Genomic DNA, 20,522 nt, shown 5'->3' with positions numbered 1-20,522 from the left:
CTCAATCAAAAGTAAGGTTCAACTCTGTTAGTTGAATGCACAGAACAGAAAGAATTTTCACAGAATGCTACTGTGTAGTTTATATTTGAATATATTCCTTTTTCCACTATTACCCTCTTAGCGCTCCGAATGTCCACTTGAATTTTCTACAGAAAGAGTGTTCAGAACTGCGCAATCAAAAGTATGGTTTAACTCTGTTAGCTTAATGAACATATCAGAAATAAGTTTCACACAATGCTTCTGTGTAGTTTTTATTTGAAGATATTATTTTTCCCAATAGAGGCCTCTTAGCGCTCAGAATGTCCAATTGCAGTTTCTACAGAAAGAGTGTTTCAGAACGGCTCAATCAAATGTAAGGTTCAACTCTGTTAGTTGAATGCACAGAACAGAAAGGAGTTTCATACAATGCTTCTGTGTAGTTTATATTTGAACATATTCTTTTTTCCACTATTACCCAGTTAGCGCTACGAATGTCCAGTTGCATTTTCTACAGACAGAGTGTTTCAAAACTGCTCAATCAAATGTATGGTTTAATTCTCTTAGCTGAATGCTCAGGTCAGAAAGAAGTTTCACAGAATGCTTCTGTGTAGTTTATATTTGAATATATTCCTTTTTCCACTACTACTCTCTTAGCGCTCCAAATGTCCAGTTGCATTTTCTACAGAAAGAGTGTTCAGATCTGCTCAATCAAAAGTATGGTTTAACTCTGTTAGCTGAATGCACAGATCAGAAAGAAGTTTCACAGAATGATTCTGTGTAGTTTATATTTGGAGACATTCCTTTTTCCACTTTTACCCTCTTAGTGCTCCGAATCTCCACTTGCATTTTCTACAGAAAGAGTGTTTCAGAACGGCTCAATCAAAACTAAGGTTCAACTCTTTTAGTTGAACAAAAAGAACAGAAAGAAGTTTCACACAATTCTTCTGTGTAGTTTTTATTTGTAGACATTCTTTTTCCGAATATAGGCCTCTTAGCGCTCAGAATGTCCAATTGCAGTTTCTACAGAAAGAGTGTTTCAGAACGGCTCAATCAAAAGTAAGGTTCAACTCTGTTAGTTGAATGCACAGAACAGAAAGAAGTTTCATACAATGCTTCTGTGTAGTTTATATTTGAACATATTCTTTTTTCCACTATTACCCACTTAGCGCTGCGAATGTCCAGTTGCATTTTCTACAGACAGAGTGTTTCAAAACTGCTCAATCAAAAGTATGGTTTAACTCTCTTAGCTGAATGCTCAGGTCAGAAAGAAGTTTCACAGAATGCTTCTGTGTAGTTTATATTTGAATATATTCCTTTTTCCACTACTACTCTCTTAGCGCTCCAAATGTCCAGTTGCATTTTCTACAGAAAGAGTGTTCAGATCTGCTCAATCAAAAGTATGGTTTAACTCTGTTAGCTGAATGCACAGATCAGAAAGAAGTTTCACAGAATGATTCTGTGTAGTTTATATTTGGAGACATTCCTTTTTCCACTATTACCCTCTTAGCGCTCCGAATCTCCACTTGCATTTTCTACAGAAAGAGTGTTTCAGAACGGCTCAATCAAAACTAAGGTTCAACTCTTTTAGTTGAACAAACAGAACAGAAAGAAGTTTCACACAATTCTTCTGTGTAGTTTTTATTTGTAGACATTCTTTTTCCCAATATAGGCCTCTTAGCGCTCAGAATGTCCAATTGCAGTTTCTACAGAAAGAGTGTTTCAGAACGGCTCAATCAAAAGTAAGGTTCAACTCTGTTAGTTGAATGCACAGAACAGAAAGAAGTTTCATACAATGCTTCTGTGTAGTTTATATTTGAACATATTCTTTTTTCCACTATTACCCACTTAGCGCTATGAATGTCCAGTTGCATTTTCTACAGACAGAGTGTTTCAAAACTGCTCAATCAAAAGTATGGTTTAACTCTGTTAGCTGAATGCTCAGATCAGAAAGAAGTTTCACGGAATGCTTCTGTGTAGTTTATATTTGAATATATTCCTTTTTCCACTACTACGCTCTTAGCGCTCCAAATGTCCAGTTGCATTTTCTACAGAAAGAGTGTTCAGATCTGCTCAATCAAAAGTATGGTTTAACTCTGTTAGCTGAATGCACAGATCACAAAGAAGTTTCACCGAATGATTCTGTGTAGTTTATATTTGAAGACATTCCTTTTTCCACTAGTACCCTCTTAGCGCTCCGAATCTCCACTTGCATTTTCTACAAAAAGAGTGTTTCATAACTGCTCAATCAAAAATATGTTTTATCTCTGTTAACTGAATTTACAGATCAGAAATAAGTTTCACAGAATGCAACTGTGTAGTTTTTATTTGAAGATATTCTTTTTCCCAATGTAGGCCTCTTAGCGCTTAGCATGTCCAATTGCAGTTTCTACAGAAAGAGTGTTTCAGAACGGCTCAATCAAAAGTAAGGTTCAACTCTGTTAGTTGAATGCACAGAACAGAAAGAATTTTCACAGAATGCTACTGTGTAGTTTATATTTGAATATATCCCTTTTTCCACTAATACCCTCTTAGCGCTCCGAATGTCCACTTGCATTTTCTACAGAAAGAGTGTTCAGAACTGCGCAATCAAAAGTATGGTTTAACTCTGTTAGCTTAATGAACATATCAGAAATAAGTTTCACACAATGCTTCTGTGTAGTTTTTATTTGAAGATATTATTTTTCCCAATAGAGGCCTCTTAGCGCTCAGAATGTCCAATTGCAGTTTCTACAGAAAGAGTGTTTCAGAACGGCTCAATCAAAAGTAAGGTTCAACTCTGTTAGTTGAATGCACAGAACAGAAAGGAGTTTCATACAATGCTTCTGTGTAGTTTATATTTGAACATATTCTTTTTTCCACTATTACCCACTTAGCGCTACGAATGTCCAGTTGCATTTTCTACAGACAGAGTGTTTCAAAACTGCTCAATCAAATGTATGGTTTAATTCTCTTAGCTGAATGCTCAGGTCAGAAAGAAGTTTCACAGAATGCTTCTGTGTAGTTTATATTTGAATATATTCCTTTTTCCACTACTACTCTCTTAGCGCTCCAAATGTCCAGTTGCATTTTCTACAGAAAGAGTGTTCAGATCTGCTCAATCAAAAGTATGGTTTAACTCTGTTAGCTGAATGCACAGATCAGAAAGAAGTTTCACAGAATGATTCTGTGTAGTTTATATTTGGAGACATTCCTTTTTCCACTATTACCCTCTTAGTGCTCCGAATCTCCACTTGCATTTTCTACAGAAAGAGTGTTTCAGAACGGCTCAATCAAAACTAAGGTTCAACTCTTTTAGTTGAACAAACAGAACAGAAAGAAGTTTCACACAATTCTTCTGTGTAGTTTTTATTTGTAGACATTCTTTTTCCGAATATAGGCCTCTTAGCGCTCAGAATGTCCAATTGCAGTTTCTACAGAAAGAGTGTTTCAGAACGGCTCAATCAAAAGTAAGGTTCAACTCTGTTAGTTGAATGCACAGAACAGAAAGAAGTTTCATACAATGCTTCTGTGTAGTTTATATTTGAACATATTCTTTTTTCCACTATTACCCACTTAGCGCTACGAATGTCCAGTTGCATTTTCTACAGACAGAGTGTTTCAAAACTGCTCAATCAAAAGTATGGTTTAACTCTGTTAGCTGAATGCTCAGATCAGAAAGAAGTTTCACAGAATGCTTCTGTGTAGTTTATATTTGAACATATTCCTTTTTCCACTACTACGCTCTTAGCGCTCCAAATGTCCAGTTGCATTTTCTACAGAAAGAGTGTTCAGATCTGCTCAATCAAAAGTATGGTTTAACTCTGTTAGCTGAATGCACAGATCAGAAAGAAGTTTCACCGAATGATTCTGTGTAGTTTATATTTGAAGACATTCCTTTTTCCACTAGTACCCACTTAGCGCTCCGAATCTCCACTTGCATTTTCTACAAAAAGAGTGTTTCATAACTGCTCAATCAAAAATATGTTTTATCTCTGTTAACTGAATTTACAGATCAGAAATAAGTTTCACAGAATGCATCTGTGTAGTTTTTATTTGAAGATATTCTTTTTCCCAATGTAGGCCTCTTAGCGCTTAGCATGTCCAATTGCAGTTTCTACAGAAAGAGTGTTTCAGAACGGCTCAATCAAAAGTAAGGTTCAACTCTGTTAGTTGAATGCACAGAACAGAAAGAATTTTCACAGAATGCTACTGTGTAGTTTATATTTGAATATATTCCTTTTTCCACTATTACCCTCTTAGCGCTCCGAATGTCCACTTGCATTCTCTACAGAAAGAGTGTTCAGAACTGCGCAATCAAAAGTATGGTTTAACTCTATTAGCTTAATGAACATATCAGAAATAAGTTTCACACAATGCTTCTGTGTAGTTTTTATTTGAAGATATTATTTTTCCCAATAGAGGTCTCTTAGCGCTCAGAATGTCCAATTGCAGTTCCTACAGAAAGAGTGTTTCAGAAAGGCTCAATCAAAAGTAAGTTTCAACTCTGTTAGTTGAATGCACAGAACAGAAAGAAGTTTCATACAATGCTTCTGTGTAGTTTATATTTGAACATATTCTTTTTTCCACTATTACCCACTTAGCGCTACGAATGTCCAGTTGCATTTTCTACAGACAGAGTGTTTCAAAACTGCTCAATCAAAAGTATGGTTTAACTCTGTTAGCTGAATCCTCAGATCAGAAAGAAGTTTCACAGAATGCTTCTGTGTAGTTTATATTTGAATATATTCCTTTTTCCACTACTACTCTCTTAGCGCTCCAAATGTCCAGTTGCATTTTCTACAGAAAGAGTGTTCAGATCTGCTCAATCAAAAGTATGGTTTAACTCTGTTAGCTGAATGCACAGATCAGAAAGAAGTTTCACAGAATGATTCTGTGTAGTTTATATTTGGAGACATTCCTTTTTCCACTATTACCCTCTTAGCGCTCCGAATCTCCACTTGCATTTTCTACAGAAAGAGTGTTTCAGAACAGCTCAATCAAAACTAAGGTTCAACTCTTTTAGTTGAACAAACAGAACAGAAAGAAGTTTCACACAATTCTTCTGTGTAGTTTTTATTTGTAGACATTCTTTTTCCCAATATAGGCCTCCTAGCGCTCAGAATGTCCAATTGCAGTTTCTACAGAAAGAGTGTTTCAGAACGGCTCAATCAAAAGTAAGGTTCAACTCTGTTAGTTGAATGCACAGAACAGAAAGAAGTTTCATACAATGCTTCTGTGTAGTTTATATTTGAACATATTCTTTTTTCCACTATTACCCACTTAGCGCTACGAATGCCCAGTTGCATTTTCTACAGACAGAGTGTTTCAAAAATGCTCAATCAAAAGTATGGTTTAACTCTGTTAGCTGAATGCTCAGATCAGAAAGAAGTTTCACGGAATGCTTCTGTGTAGTTTATATTTGAATATATTCCTTTTTCCACTACTACGCTCTTAGCGCTCCAAATGTCCAGTTGCATTTTCTACAGAAAGAGTGTTCAGATCTGCTCAATCAAAAGTATGGTTTAACTCTGTTAGCTGAATGCACAGATCAGAAAGAAGTTTCACCGAATGATTCTGTGTAGTTTATATTTGAAGACATTCCTTTTTCCACTATTACCCTCTTAGCGCTCCGAATCTCCACTTGCATTTTCTACAAAAAGAGTGTTTCAAACTGCTCAATCAAAAATATGTTTTATCTCTGTTAACTGAATTTACAGATCAGAAATAAGTTTCACAGAATGCATCTGTGTAGTTTTTATTTGAAGATATTCTTTTTCCCAATGTAGGCCTCTTAGCGCTTAGCATGTCCAATTGCAGTTTCTACAGAAAGAGTGTTTCAGAACGGCTCAATCAAAAGTAAGGTTCAACTCTGTTAGTTGAATGCACAGAACAGAAAGAATTTTCACAGAATGCTACTGTGTAGTTTATATTTGAATATATTCCTTTTTCCACTATTACCCTCTTAGCGCTCCGAATGTCCACTTGCATTTTCTACAGAAAGAGTGTTCAGAACTGCGCAATCAAAAGTATGGTTTAACTCTGTTAGCTTAATGAACATATCAGAAATAAGTTTCACACAATGCTTCTGTGTAGTTTTTATTTGAAGATATTATTTTTCCCAATAGAGGCCTCTTAGCGCTCAGAATGTCCAATTGCAGTTTCTACAGAAAGAGTGTTTCAGAACGGCTCAATCAAAAGTAAGGTTCAACTCTGTTAGTTGAATGCACAGAACAGAAAGGAGTTTCATACAATGCTTCTGTGTAGTTTATATTTGAACATATTCTTTTTTCCACTATTACCCAGTTAGCGCTACGAATGTCCAGTTGCATTTTCTACAGACAGAGTGTTTCAAAACTGCTCAATCAAATGTATGGTTTAATTCTCTTAGCTGAATGCTCAGGTCAGAAAGAAGTTTCACAGAATGCTTCTGTGTAGTTTATATTTGAATATATTCCTTTTTCCACTACTACTCTCTTAGCGCTCCAAATGTCCAGTTGCATTTTCTACAGAAAGAGTGTTCAGATCTGCTCCATCAAAAGTATGGTTTAACTCTGTTAGCTGAATGCACAGATCAGAAAGAAGTTTCACAGAATGATTCTGTGTAGTTTATATTTGGAGACATTCCTTTTTCCACTTTTACCCTCTTAGTGCTCCGAATCTCCACTTGCATTTTCTACAGAAAGAGTGTTTCAGAACGGCTCAATCAAAACTAAGGTTCAACTCTTTTAGTTGAACAAAAAGAACAGAAAGAAGTTTCACACAATTCTTCTGTGTAGTTTTTATTTGTAGACATTCTTTTTCCGAATATAGTCCTCTTAGCGCTCAGAATGTCCAATTGCAGTTTCTACAGAAAGAGTGTTTCAGAACGGCTCAATCAAAAGTAAGGTTCAACTCTGTTAGTTGAATGCACAGAACAGAAAGAAGTTTCATACAATGCTTCTGTGTAGTTTATATTTGAACATATTCTTTTTTCCACTATTACCCACTTAGCGCTGCGAATGTCCAGTTGCATTTTCTACAGACAGAGTGTTTCAAAACTGCTCAATCAAAAGTATGGTTTAACTCTCTTAGCTGAATGCTCAGGTCAGAAAGAAGTTTCACAGAATGCTTCTGTGTAGTTTATATTTGAATATATTCCTTTTTCCACTACTACTCTCTTAGCGCTCCAAATGTCCAGTTGCATTTTCTACAGAAAGAGTGTTCAGATCTGCTCAATCAAAAGTATGGTTTAACTCTGTTAGCTGAATGCACAGATCAGAAAGAAGTTTCACAGAATGATTCTGTGTAGTTTATATTTGGAGACATTCCTTTTTCCACTATTACCCTCTTAGCGCTCCGAATCTCCACTTGCATTTTCTACAGAAAGAGTGTTTCAGAACGGCTCAATCAAAACTAAGGTTCAACTCTTTTAGTTGAACAAACAGAACAGAAAGAAGTTTCACACAATTCTTCTGTGTAGTTTTTATTTGTAGACATTCTTTTTCCCAATATAGGCCTCTTAGCGCTCAGAATGTCCAATTGCAGTTTCTACAGAAAGAGTGTTTCAAAACGGCTCAATCAAAAGTAAGGTTCAACTCTGTTAGTTGAATGCACAGAACAGAAAGAAGTTTCATACAATGCTTCTGTGTAGTTTATATTTGAACATATTCTTTTTTCCACTATTACCCACTTAGCGCTATGAATGTCCAGTTGCATTTTCTACAGACAGAGTGTTTCAAAACTGCTCAATCAAAAGTATGGTTTAACTCTGTTAGCTGAATGCTCAGATCAGAAAGAAGTTTCACGGAATGCTTCTGTGTAGTTTATATTTGAATATATTCCTTTTTCCACTACTACGCTCTTAGCGCTCCAAATGTCCAGTTGCATTTTCTACAGAAAGAGTGTTCAGATCTGCTCAATCAAAAGTATGGTTTAACTCTGTTAGCTGAATGCACAGATCAGAAAGAAGTTTCACCGAATGATTCTGTGTAGTTTATATTTGAAGACATTCCTTTTTCCACTAGTACCCTCTTAGCGCTCCGAATCTCCACTTGCATTTTCTACAAAAAGAGTGTTTCATAACTGCTCAATCAAAAATATGTTTTATCTCTGTTAACTGAATTTACAGATCAGAAATAAGTTTCACAGAATGCAACTGTGTAGTTTTTATTTGAAGATATTCTTTTTCCCAATGTAGGCCTCTTAGCGCTTAGCATGTCCAATTGCAGTTTCTACAGAAAGAGTGTTTCAGAACGGCTCAATCAAAAGTAAGGTTCAACTCTGTTAGTTGAATGCACAGAACAGAAAGAATTTTCACAGAATGCTACTGTGTAGTTTATATTTGAATATATCCCTTTTTCCACTAATACCCTCTTAGCGCTCCGAATGTCCACTTGCATTTTCTACAGAAAGAGTGTTCAGAACTGCGCAATCAAAAGTATGGTTTAACTCTGTTAGCTTAATGAACATATCAGAAATAAGTTTCACACAATGCTTCTGTGTAGTTTTTATTTGAAGATATTATTTTTCCCAATAGAGGCCTCTTAGCGCTCAGAATGTCCAATTGCAGTTTCTACAGAAAGAGTGTTTCAGAACGGCTCAATCAAAAGTAAGGTTCAACTCTGTTAGTTGAATGCACAGAACAGAAAGAAGTTTCATACAATGCTTCTGTGTAGTTTATATTTGAACATATTCTTTTTTCCACTATTACCCACTTAGCGCTACGAATGTCCAGTTGCATTTTCTACAGACAGAGTGTTTCAAAACTGCTCAATCAAAAGTATGGTTTAACTCTCTTAGCTGAATGCTCAGGTCAGAAAGAAGTTTCACAGAATGCTTCTGTGTAGTTTATATTTGAATATATTCCTTTTTCCACTACTACTCTCTTAGCGCTCCAAATGTCCAGTTGCATTTTCTACAGAAAGAGTGTTCAGATCTGCTCAATCAAAAGTATGGTTTAACTCTGTTAGCTGAATGCACAGATCAGAAAGAAGTTTCACAGAATGATTCTGTGTAGTTTATATTTGGAGACATTCCTTTTTCCACTATTACCCTCTTAGCGCTCCGAATCTCCACTTGCATTTTCTACAGAAAGAGTGTTTCAGAACGGCTCAATCAAAACTAAGGTTCAACTCTTTTAGTTGAACAAACAGAACTGAAATAAGTTTCACACAATTCTTCTGTGTAGTTTTTATTTGTAGACATTCATTTTCCCAATATAGGCCTCTTAGCGCTCAGAATGTCCAATTGCAGTTTCTACAGAAAGAGTGTTTCAGAACGGCTCAATCAAAAGTAAGGTTCAACTCTGTTAGTTGAATGCACAGAACAGAAAGAAGTTTCATACAATGCTTCTGTGTAGTTTATATTTGAACATATTCTTTTTTCCACTATTACCCACTTAGCGCTACGAATGTCCAGTTGCATTTTCTACAGACAGAGTGTTTCAAAACTGCTCAATCAAAAGTATGGTTTAACTCTGTTAGCTGAATGCTCAGATCAGAAAGAAGTTTCACAGAATGCTTCTGTGTAGTTTATATTTGAATATATTCCTTTTTCCACTACTACGCTCTTAGCGCTCCAAATGTCCAGTTGCATTTTCTACAGAAAGAGTGTTCAGATCTGCTCAATCAAAAGTATGGTTTAACTCTGTTAGCTGAATGCACAGATCAGAAACATGTTTCACCGAATGATTCTGTGTAGTTTATATTTGAAGACATTCCTTTTTCCACTAGTACCCTCTTAGCGCTCCGAATCTCCACTTGCATTTTCTACAAAAAGAGTGTTTCATAACTGCTCAATCAAAAATATGTTTTATCTCTGTTAACTGAATTTACAGATCAGAAATAAGTTTCACAGAATGCATCTGTGTAGTTTTTATGTGAAGATATTCTTTTTCCCAATGTAGGCCTCTTAGCGCTTAGCATGTCCAATTGCAGTTTCTACAGAAAGAGTGTTTCAGAACGGCTCAATCAAAAGTAAGGTTCAACTCTGTTAGTTGAATGCACAGAACAGAATGAATTTTCACAGAATGCTACTGTGTAGTTTATATTTGAATATATCCCTTTTTCCACTATTACCCTCTTAGTGCTCCGAATGTCCACTTGCATTTTCTACAGAAAGAGTGTTCAGAACTGCGCAATCAAAAGTATGGTTTAACTCTGTTTGCTTAATGAACATATCAGAAATAAGTTTCACACAATGCTTCTGTGTAGTTTTTATTTGAAGATATTATTTTTCCCAATAGAGGCCTCTTAGCGCTCAGAATGTCCAATTGCAGTTTCTACAGAAAGAGTGTTTCAGAACGGCTCAATCAAAAGTAAGGTTCAACTCTGTTAGTTGAATGCACAGAACAGAAAGAAGTTTCATACAATGCTTCTGTGTAGTTTATATTTGAACATATTCTTTTTTCCACTATTACCCACTTAGCGCTACGAATGTCCAGTTGCATTTTCTACAGACAGAGTGTTTCAAAACTGCTCAATCAAAAGTATGGTTTAACTCTCTTAGCTGAATGCTCAGGTCAGAAAGAAGTTTCACAGAATGCTTCTGTGTAGTTTATATTTGAATATATTCCTTTTTCCACTACTACTCTCTTAGCGCTCCAAATGTCCAGTTGCATTTTATACAGAAAGAGTGTTCAGATCTGCTCAATCAAAAGTATGGTTTAACTCTGTTAGCTGAATGCACAGATCAGAAAGAAGTTTCACAGAATGATTCTGTGTAGTTTATATTTGGAGACATTCCTTTTTCCACTATTACCCTCTTAGCGCTCCGAATCTCCACTTGCATTTTCTACAGAAAGAGTGTTTCAGAACGGCTCAATCAAAACTAAGGTTCAACTCTTTTAGTTGAACAAACAGAACAGAAAGAAGTTTCACACAATTCTTCTGTGTAGTTTTTATTTGTAGACATTCTTTTTCCCAATATAGGCCTCTTAGCGCTCAGAATGTCCAATTGCAGTTTCTACAGAAAGAGTGTTTCAGAACGGCTCAATCAAAAGTAAGGTTCAACTCTGTTAGTTGAATGCACAGAACAGAAAGAAGTTTCATACAATGCTTCTGTGTAGTTTATATTTGAACATATTCTTTTTTCCACTATTACCCACTTAGCGCTATGAATGTCCAGTTGCATTTTCTACAGACAGAGTGTTTCAAAACTGCTCAATCAAAAGTATGGTTTAACTCTGTTAGCTGAATGCTCAGATCAGAAAGAAGTTTCACGGAATGCTTCTGTGTAGTTTATATTTGAATATATTCCTTTTTCCACTACTACGCTCTTAGCGCTCCAAATGTCCAGTTGCATTTTCTACAGAAAGAGTGTTCAGATCTGCTCAATCAAAAGTATGGTTTAACTCTGTTAGCTGAATGCACAGATCAGAAAGAAGTTTCACCGAATGATTCTGTGTAGTTTATATTTGAAGACATTCCTTTTTCCACTAGTACCCTCTTAGCGCTCCGAATCTCCACTTGCATTTTCTACGAAAAGAGTGTTTCATAACTGCTCAATCAAAAATATGTTTTATCTCTGTTAACTGAATTTACAGATCAGAAATAAGTTTCACAGAATGCATCTGTGTAGTTTTTATTTGAAGATATTCTTTTTCCCAATGTAGGCCTCTTAGCGCTTCGCATGTCCACTTGCAGTTTCTACAGAAAGAGTGTTTCAGAACGGCTCAATCAAAAGTAAGGTTCAACTCTTTTAGTTGAATGCATAGAACAGAAAGTATTTTCACAGAATGCTACTGTGTAGTTTATATTTGAATATATTCCTTTTTCCACTATTACCCTCTTAGCGCTCCGAATGTCCACTTGCATTTTCTACAGAAAGAGTGTTCAGAACTGCACAATCAAAAGTATGGTTTAACTCTGTTAGCTTAATGAACATATCAGAAATAAGTTTCGCACAATGCTTCTGTGTAGTTTTTATTTGAAGATATTATTTTTCCCAATAGAGGCCTCTTAGCGCTCAGAATGTCCAATTGCAGTTTCTACAGAAAGAGTGTTTCAGAACGGCTCAATCAATAGTAAGGTTCAACTCTGTTAGTTGAATGCACAGAACAGAAAGAAGTTTCATACAATGCTTCTGTGTAGTTTATATTTGAACATATTCTTTTTTCCACTATAACCCACTTAGCGCTACGAATGTCCAGTTGCATTTTCTACAGACAGAGTGTTTCAAAACTGCTCAATCAAAAGTATGGTTTAACTCTGTTAGCTGAATGCTCAGGTCAGAAAGAAGTTTCACAGAATGCTTCTGTGTAGTTTATATTTGAATATATTCCTTTTTCCACTACTACTCTCTTAGCGCTCCAAATGTCCAGTTGCATTTTCTACAGAAAGAGTGTTCAGATCTGCTCAATCAAAAGTATGGTTTAACTCTGTTAGCTGAATGCACAGATCAGAAAGAAGTTTCACAGAATGATTCTGTGTAGTTTATATTTGGAGACATTCCTTTTTCCACTATTACCCTCTTAGCGCTCCGAATCTCCACTTGCATTATCTACAGAAAGAGTGTTTCAGAACGGCTCAATCAAAACTAAGGTTCAACTCTTTTAGTTGAACAAACAGAACAGAAAGAAGTTTCACACAATTCTTCTGTGTAGTTTTTATTTGTAGACATTCTTTTTCCCAATATAGGCCTCTTAGCGCTCAGAATGTCCAATTGCAGTTTCTACAGAAAGAGTGTTTCAGAACGGCTCAATCAAAAGTAAGGTTCAACTCTGTTAGTTGAATGCACAGAACAGAAAGAAGTTCCATACAATGCTTCTGTGTAGTTTATATTTGAACATATTCTTTTTTCCACTATTACCCACTTAGCGCTACGAATGCCCAGTTGCATTTTCTACAGACAGAGTGTTTCAAAACTGCTCAATCAAAAGTATGGTTTAATTCTGTTAGCTGAATGCTCAGATCAGAAAGAAATTTCACAGAATGCTTCTGGGTAGTTTATATTTGAATATATTCCTTTTTCCACTACTACGCTCTTAGCGCTCCAAATGTCCAGTTGCATTTTCTACAGAATGAGTGTTCAGATCTGCTCAATCAAAAGTATGGTTTAACTCTGTTAGCTGAATGCACAGATCAGAAAGAAGTTTCACCGAATGATTCTGTGTAGTTTATATTTGAAGACATTCCTTTTTCCACTAGTACCCTCTTAGCGCTCCGAATCTCCACTTGCATTTTCTACAAAAAGAGTGTTTCATAACTGCTCAATCAAAAATATGTTCTATCTCTGTTAACTGAATTTACAGATCAGAAATAAGTTTCACAGAATGCATCTGTGTAGTTTTTATTTGAAGATATTCTTTTTCCCAATGTAGGCCTCTTAGCGCTTAGCATGTCCACTTGCAGTTTCTACAGAAAGAGTGTTTCAGAACGGCTCAATCAAAAGTAAGGTCCAACTCTGTTAGTTGAATGCAGAGAACAGAAAGTATTTTCACAGAATGCTACTGTGTAGTTTATATTTGAATGTATTCCTTTTTCCACTATTACCCTGTTAGCGCTCCGAATGTCCACTTGCATTTTCTACAGAAAGAGTGTTCAGAACTGCGCAATCAAAAGTATGGTTTAACTCTGTTAGCTTAATGAACATATCAGAAATAAGTTTCACACAATGCTTCTGTGTAGTTTTTATTTGAAGATATTATTTTTCCCAATAGAGGCCTCTTAGCGCTCAGAATGTCCAATTGCAGTTTCTACAGAAAGAGTGTTTCAGAAAGGCTCAATCAAAAGTAAGGTTCAACTCTTTTAGTTGAATGCACAGAACAGAAAGAAGTTTCATACAATGCTTCTGTGTAGTTTATATTTGAACATATTCTTTTTTCCACTATTACCCACTTAGCGCTACGAATGTCCAGTTGCATTTTCTACAGACAGAGTGTTTCAAAACTGCTCAATCAAAAGTATGGTTTAACTCTGTTAGCTGAATGCTCAGATCAGAAAGAAGTTTCACAGAATGCTTCTGTGTAGTTTATATTTGAATATACTCCTTTTTCCACTACTACTCTCTTAGCGCTCCAAAGGTCCAGTTGCATTTTCTACAGAAAGAGTGTTAAGATCTGCTCAATCAAAAGTATGGTTTAACTCTGTTAGCTGAATGCACAGATCAGAAAGAAGTTTCACCGAATGATTCTGTGTAGTTTATATTTGAAGACATTCCTTTTTCCACTAGTACCCTCTTAGCGCTCCGAATCTCCACTTGCATTTTCTACAAAAAGAGTGTTTCATAACTGCTCAATCAAAAATATGTTTTATCTCTGTTAACTGAATTTACAGATCAGAAATAAGTTTCACAGAATGCATCTGTGTAGTTTTTATTTGAAGATATTCTTTTTCCCAATGTTGGCCTCTTAGCGCTTAGCATGTCCAATTGCAGTTTCTACAGAAAGAGTGTTTCAGAACGGCTCAATCAAAAGTAAGGTTCAACTCTGTTAGTTGAATGCACAGAACAGAAAGAATTTTCACAGAATGCTACTGTGTAGTTTATATTTGAATATAACCCTTTTTCCACTATTACCCTCTTAGCGCTCCGAATGTCCACTTGCATTTTCTACAGAAAGAGTGTTCAGAACTGCGCAATCAAAAGTATGGTTTAACTCTGTTAGCTTAATGAACATATCGGAAATAAGTTTCACACAATGCTTCTGTGTAGTTTTTATTTGAAGATATTATTTTTCCCAATAGAGGCCTCTTAGCGCTCAGAATGTCCAATTGCAGTTTCTACAGAAAGAGTGTTTCAGAACGGCTCAATCAAAAGTAAGGTTCAACTCTGTTAGTTGAATGCACAGAACAGAAAGAAGTTTCATACAATGCTTCTGTGTAGTTTATATTTGAACATATTCTTTTTTCCACTATTACCCACTTAGCGCTAAGAATGTCCAGTTGCATTTTCTACAGACAGAGTGTTTCAAAACTGCTCAATCAAAAGTATGGTTTAACTCTGTTAGCTGAATGCTCAGATCAGAAAGGAGTTTCACAGAATGCTTCTGTGTAGTTTATATTTGAATATATTCCTTTTTCCACTACTACTCTCTTAGCGCTCCAAATGTCCAGTTGCATTTTCTACAGAAAGTGTGTTCAGATCTGCTCAATCAAAAGTATGGTTTAAGTCTGTTAGCTGAATGCACAGATCAGAAAGAAATTTCACAGAATGATTCTGTGTAGTTTATATTTGGAGACATTCCTTTTTCCACTATTACCCTCTTAGCGCTCCGAATCTCCACTTGCACTTTCTACAGAAAGAGTGTTTCAGAACGGCTCAATCAAAACTAATGTTCAACTCTTTTAGTTGAACAAACAGAACAGAAAGTAGTTTCACACAATTCTTCTGTGTAGTTTTTATTTGTAGACATTCTTTTTCCCAATATAGGCCTCTTAGCGCTCAGAATGTCCAATTGCAGTTTCTACAGAAAGAGTGTTTCAGAACGGCTCAATCAAAAGTAAGGTTCAACTCTGTTAGTTGAATGCACAGAACAGAAAGAAGTTTCATACAATGCTTCTGTGTAGTTTATATTTGAACATATTCTTTTTTCCACTATTACCCACTTAGCGCTATCAATGTCCAGTTGCATTTTCTACAGACAGAGTGTTTCAAAACTGCTCAATCAAAAGTATGGTTTAACTCTGTTAGCTGAATGCTCAGATCAGAAAGAAGTTTCACGGAATGCTTCTGTGTAGTTTATATTTGAATATATTCCTTTTTCCACTACTACGCTCTTAGCGCTCCAAATGTCCAGTTGCATTTTCTACAGAAAGAGTGTTCAGATCTGCTCAATCAAAAGTATGGTTTAACTCTGTTAGCTGAATGCACAGATCAGAAAGAAGTTTCACCGAATGATTCTGTGTAGTTTATATTTGAAGACATTCCTTTTTCCACTAGTACCCTCTTAGCGCTCCGAATCTCCACTTGCATTTTCTACAAAAAGAGTGTTTCATAACTGCTCAATCAAAAATATGTTTTATCTCTGTTAACTGAATTTACAGATCAGAAATAAGTTTCACAGAATGCATCTGTGTAGTTTTTATTTGAAGATATTCTTTTTCCCAATGTAGGCCTCTTAGCGCTTAGCATGTCCAATTGCAGTTTCTACAGAAAGAGTGTTTCAGAACGGCTCAATCAAAAGTAAGGTTCAACTCTGTTAGTTGAATGCACAGAACAGAAAGAATTTTCACAGAATGCTACTGTGTAGTTTATATTTGAATATATCCCTTTTTCCACTATTACCGTCTTAGCGCTCCGAATGTCCACTTGCATTTTCTACAGAAAGAGTGTTCAGAACTGCGCAATCAAAAGTATGGTTTAACTCTGTTAGCTTAATGAACATATCAGAAATAAGTTTCACACAATGCTTCTGTGTAGTTTTTATTTGAAGATATTATTTTTCCCAATAGAGGCCTCTTAGCGCTCAGAATGTCCAATTGCAGTTTCTACAGAAAGAGTGTTTCAGAACGGCTCAATCAAAAGTAAGGTTCAACTCTGTTAGTTGAATGCACAGAACAGAAAGAAGTTTCATACAATGCTTCTGTGTAGTTTATATTTGAACATATTCTTTTTTCCACTATTACCCACTTAGCGCTACGAATGTCCAGTTGCATTTTCTACAGACAGAGTGTTTCAAAACTGCTCAATCAAAAGTATGGTTTAACTCTCTTAGCTGAATGCTCAGGTCAGAAAGAAGTTTCACAGAATGCTTCTGTGTAGTTTATATTTGAATATATTCCTTTTTCCACTACTACTCTCTTAGCGCTCCAAATGTCCAGTTGCATTTTCTACAGAAAGAGTGTTCAGATCTGCTCAATCAAAAGTATGGTTTAACTCTGTTAGCTGAATGCACAGATCAGAAAGAAGTTTCACAGAATGATTCTGTGTAGTTTATATTTGGAGACATTCCTTTTTCCACTATTACCCTCTTAGCGCTCCGAATCTCCACTTGCATTTTCTACAGAAAGAGTGTTTCAGAACGGCTCAATCAAAACTAAGGTTCAACTCTTTTAGTTGAAAAAACAGAACAGAAAGAAGTTTCACACAATTCTTCTGTGTAGTTTTTATTTGTAGACATTCTTTTTCCCAATATAGGCCTCTTAGCGCTCAGAATTTCCAATTGCAGTTTCTACAGAAAGAGTGTTTCAGAACGGCTCAATCAAAAGTAAGGTTCAACTCTGTTAGTTGAATGCACAGAACAGAAAGAAGTTTCATACAATGCTTCTGTGTAGTTTATATTTGAACATATTCTTTTTTCCACTATTACCCACTTAGCGCTACGAATGTCCAGTTGCATTTTCTACAGACAGAGTGTTTCAAAACTGCTCAATCAAAAGTATGGTTTAACTCTGTTAGCTGAATGCTCATATCAGAAAGAAGTTTCACAGAATGCTTCTGTGTAGTTTATATTTGAATATATTCCTTTTTCCACTACTACGCTCTTAGCGCTCCAAATGTCCAGTTGCATTTTCTACAGAAAGAGTGTTCAGATCTGCTCAATCAAAAGTATGGTTTAACTCTGTTAGCTGAATGCACAGATCAGAAAGGAGTTTCACCGAATGATTCTGTGTAGTTTATTTTTGAAGACATTCCTTTTTCCACTAGAACCCTCTTAGCGCTCCGAATCTCCACTTGCATTTTCTACAAAAAGAGTGTTTCACAACTGCTCAATCAAAAATATGTTTTATCTCTGTTAACTGAATTTACAGATCAGAAATAAGTTTCACAGAACGCATCTGTGTAGTTTTTATTTGAAGATATTCTTTTTCCCAATGTAGGCCTCTTAGCGCTTAGCATGTCCACTTGCAGTTTCTACAGAAAGAGTGTTTCAGAACGGCTCAATCAAAAGTAAGGTTCAACTCTGTTAGTTGAATGCACAGAACAGAAAGAATTTTCACAGAATGCTACTGTGTAGTTTATATTTGAATATATTCCTTTTTCCACTATTATCCTCCTAGCGCTCCGAATGTCCACTTGCATTTTCTACAGAAAGAGTGTTCAGAACTGCACAATCAAAAGTATGGTTTAACTCTGTTAGCTTAATGAACATATCAGAAATAAGTTTCACACAATGCTTCTGTGTAGTTTTTATTTGAAGATATTATTTTTCCCAATAGAGGCCTCTTAGTGCTCAGAATGTCCAATTGCAGTTTCTACAGAAAGAGTGTTTCAGAACGGCTCAATCAAAAGTAAGGTTCAACTCTGTTAGTTGAATGCACAGAACAGAAAGAAGTTTCATACAATGCTTCTGTGTAGTTTATATTTGAACATATTCTTTTTTCCACTATTACCCACTTAGCGCTACGAATGTCCAGTTGCATTTTCTACAGACAGAGTGTTTCAAAACTGCTCAATCAAAAGTATGGTTTAACTCTCTTAGCTGAATGCTCAGGTCAGAAAGAAGTTTCACAGAATGCTTCTGTGTAGTTTATATTTGAATATATTCCTTTTTCCACTACTACTCTCTTAGCGCTCCAAATGTCCAGTTGCATTTTCTACAGAAAGAGTGTTCAGATCTGCTCAATCAAAAGTATGGTTTAACTCTGTTAGCTGAATGCACAGATCAGAAAGAAGTTTCACAGAATGATTCTGTGAAGTTTATATTTGGAGACATTCCTTTTTCCACTATTACCCTCTTAGCGCTCCGAATCTCCACTTGCATTTTCTACAGAAAGAGTGTTTCAGAACGGCTCAATCAAAACTAAGGTTCAACTCTTTTAGTTGAAAAAACAGAACAGAAAGAAGTTTCACACAATTCTTCTGTGTAGTTTTTATTTGTAGACATTCTTTTTCCCAATATAGGCCTCTTAGCGCTCAGAATTTCCAATTGCAGTTTCTACAGAAAGAGTGTTTCAGAACGGCTCAATCAAAAGTAAGGATCAACTCTTGTAGTTGAATGCACAGAACAGAAAGAAGTTTCATACAATGCTTCTGTGTAGTTTATATTTGAACATATTCTTTTTTCCACTATTACCCACTTGGCGCTACGAATGTCCAGTTGCATTTTCTACAGACAGAGTGTTTCAAAACTGCTCAATCAAAAGTATGGTTTAACTCTGTTAGCTGAATGCTCATATCAGAAAGAAGTTTCACAGAATGCTTCTGTGTAGTTTATATTTGAATATATTCCTTTTTCCACTACTACGCTCTTAGCGCTCCAAATGTCCAGTTGCATTTTCTACAGAAAGAGTGTTCAGATCTGCTCAATCAAAAGTATGGTTTAACTCTGTTAGCTGAATGCACAGATCAGAAAGGAGTTTCACCGAATGATTCTGTGTAGTTTATATTTGAAGACATTCCTTTTTCCACTAGAACCCTCTTAGCGCTCCGAATCTCCACTTGCATTTTCTACAAAAAGAGTGTTTCACAACTGCTCAATCAAAAATATGTTTTATCTCTGTTAACTGAATTTACAGATCAGAAATAAGTTTCACAGAATGCATCTGTGTAGTTTTTATTTGAAGATATTCTTTTTCCCAATGTAGGCCTCTTAGCGCTTAGCATGTCCACTTGCAGTTTCTACAGAAAGAGTGTTTCAGAACGGCTCAATCAAAAGTAAGGTTCAACTCTGTTAGTTGAATGCACAGAACAGAAAGAAGTTTCATACAATGCTTCTGTGTAGTTTATATTTGAACATATTCTTTTTTCCACTATTACCCACTTAGCGCTAAGAATGTCCAGTTGCATTTTCTACAGACAGAGTGTTTCAAAACTGCTCAATCAAAAGTATGGTTTAACTCTGTTAGCTGAATGCTCAGATCAGAAAGGAGTTTCACAGAATGCTTCTGTGTAGTTTATATTTGAATATATTCCTTTTTCCACTACTACTCTCTTAGCGCTCCAAATGTCCAGTTGCATTTTCTACAGAAAGTGTGTTCAGATCTGCTCAATCAAAAGTATGGTTTAAGTCTGTTAGCTGAATGCACAGATCAGAAAGAAATTTCACAGAATGATTCTGTGTAGTTTATATTTGGAGACATTCCTTTTTCCACTATTACCCTCTTAGCGCTCCGAATCTCCACTTGCACTTTCTACAGAAAGAGTGTTTCAGAACGGCTCAATCAAAACTAATGTTCAACTCTTTTAGTTGAACAAACAGAACAGAAAGTAGTTTCACACAATTCTTCTGTGTAGTTTTTATTTGTAGACATTCTTTTTCCCAATATAGGCCTCTTAGCGCTCAGAATGTCCAATTGCAGTTTCTACAGAAAGAGTGTTTCAGAACGGCTCAATCAAAAGTAAGGTTCAACTCTGTTAGTTGAATGCACAGAACAGAAAGAAGTTTCATACAATGCTTCTGTGTAGTTTATATTTGAACATATTCTTTTTTCCACTATTACCCACTTAGCGCTATCAATGTCCAGTTGCATTTTCTACAGACAGAGTGTTTCAAAACTGCTCAATCAAAAGTATGGTTTAACTCTGTTAGCTGAATGCTCAGATCAGAAAGAAGTTTCACGGAATGCTTCTGTGTAGTTTATATTTGAATATATTCCTTTTTCCACTACTACGCTCTTAGCGCTCCAAATGTCCAGTTGCATTTTCTACAGAAAGAGTGTTCAGATCTGCTCAATCAAAAGTATGGTTTAACTCTGTTAGCTGAATGC

This window comes from Symphalangus syndactylus, chromosome 13 (assembly GCF_028878055.3).
Source record: "Symphalangus syndactylus isolate Jambi chromosome 13, NHGRI_mSymSyn1-v2.1_pri, whole genome shotgun sequence".
In the NCBI taxonomy this organism is placed as follows: domain Eukaryota; kingdom Metazoa; phylum Chordata; class Mammalia; order Primates; family Hylobatidae; genus Symphalangus; species Symphalangus syndactylus.
The sequence above is the reverse complement of the archived record's forward strand: the minus strand, read 5'-3'. Positions refer to the sequence as shown.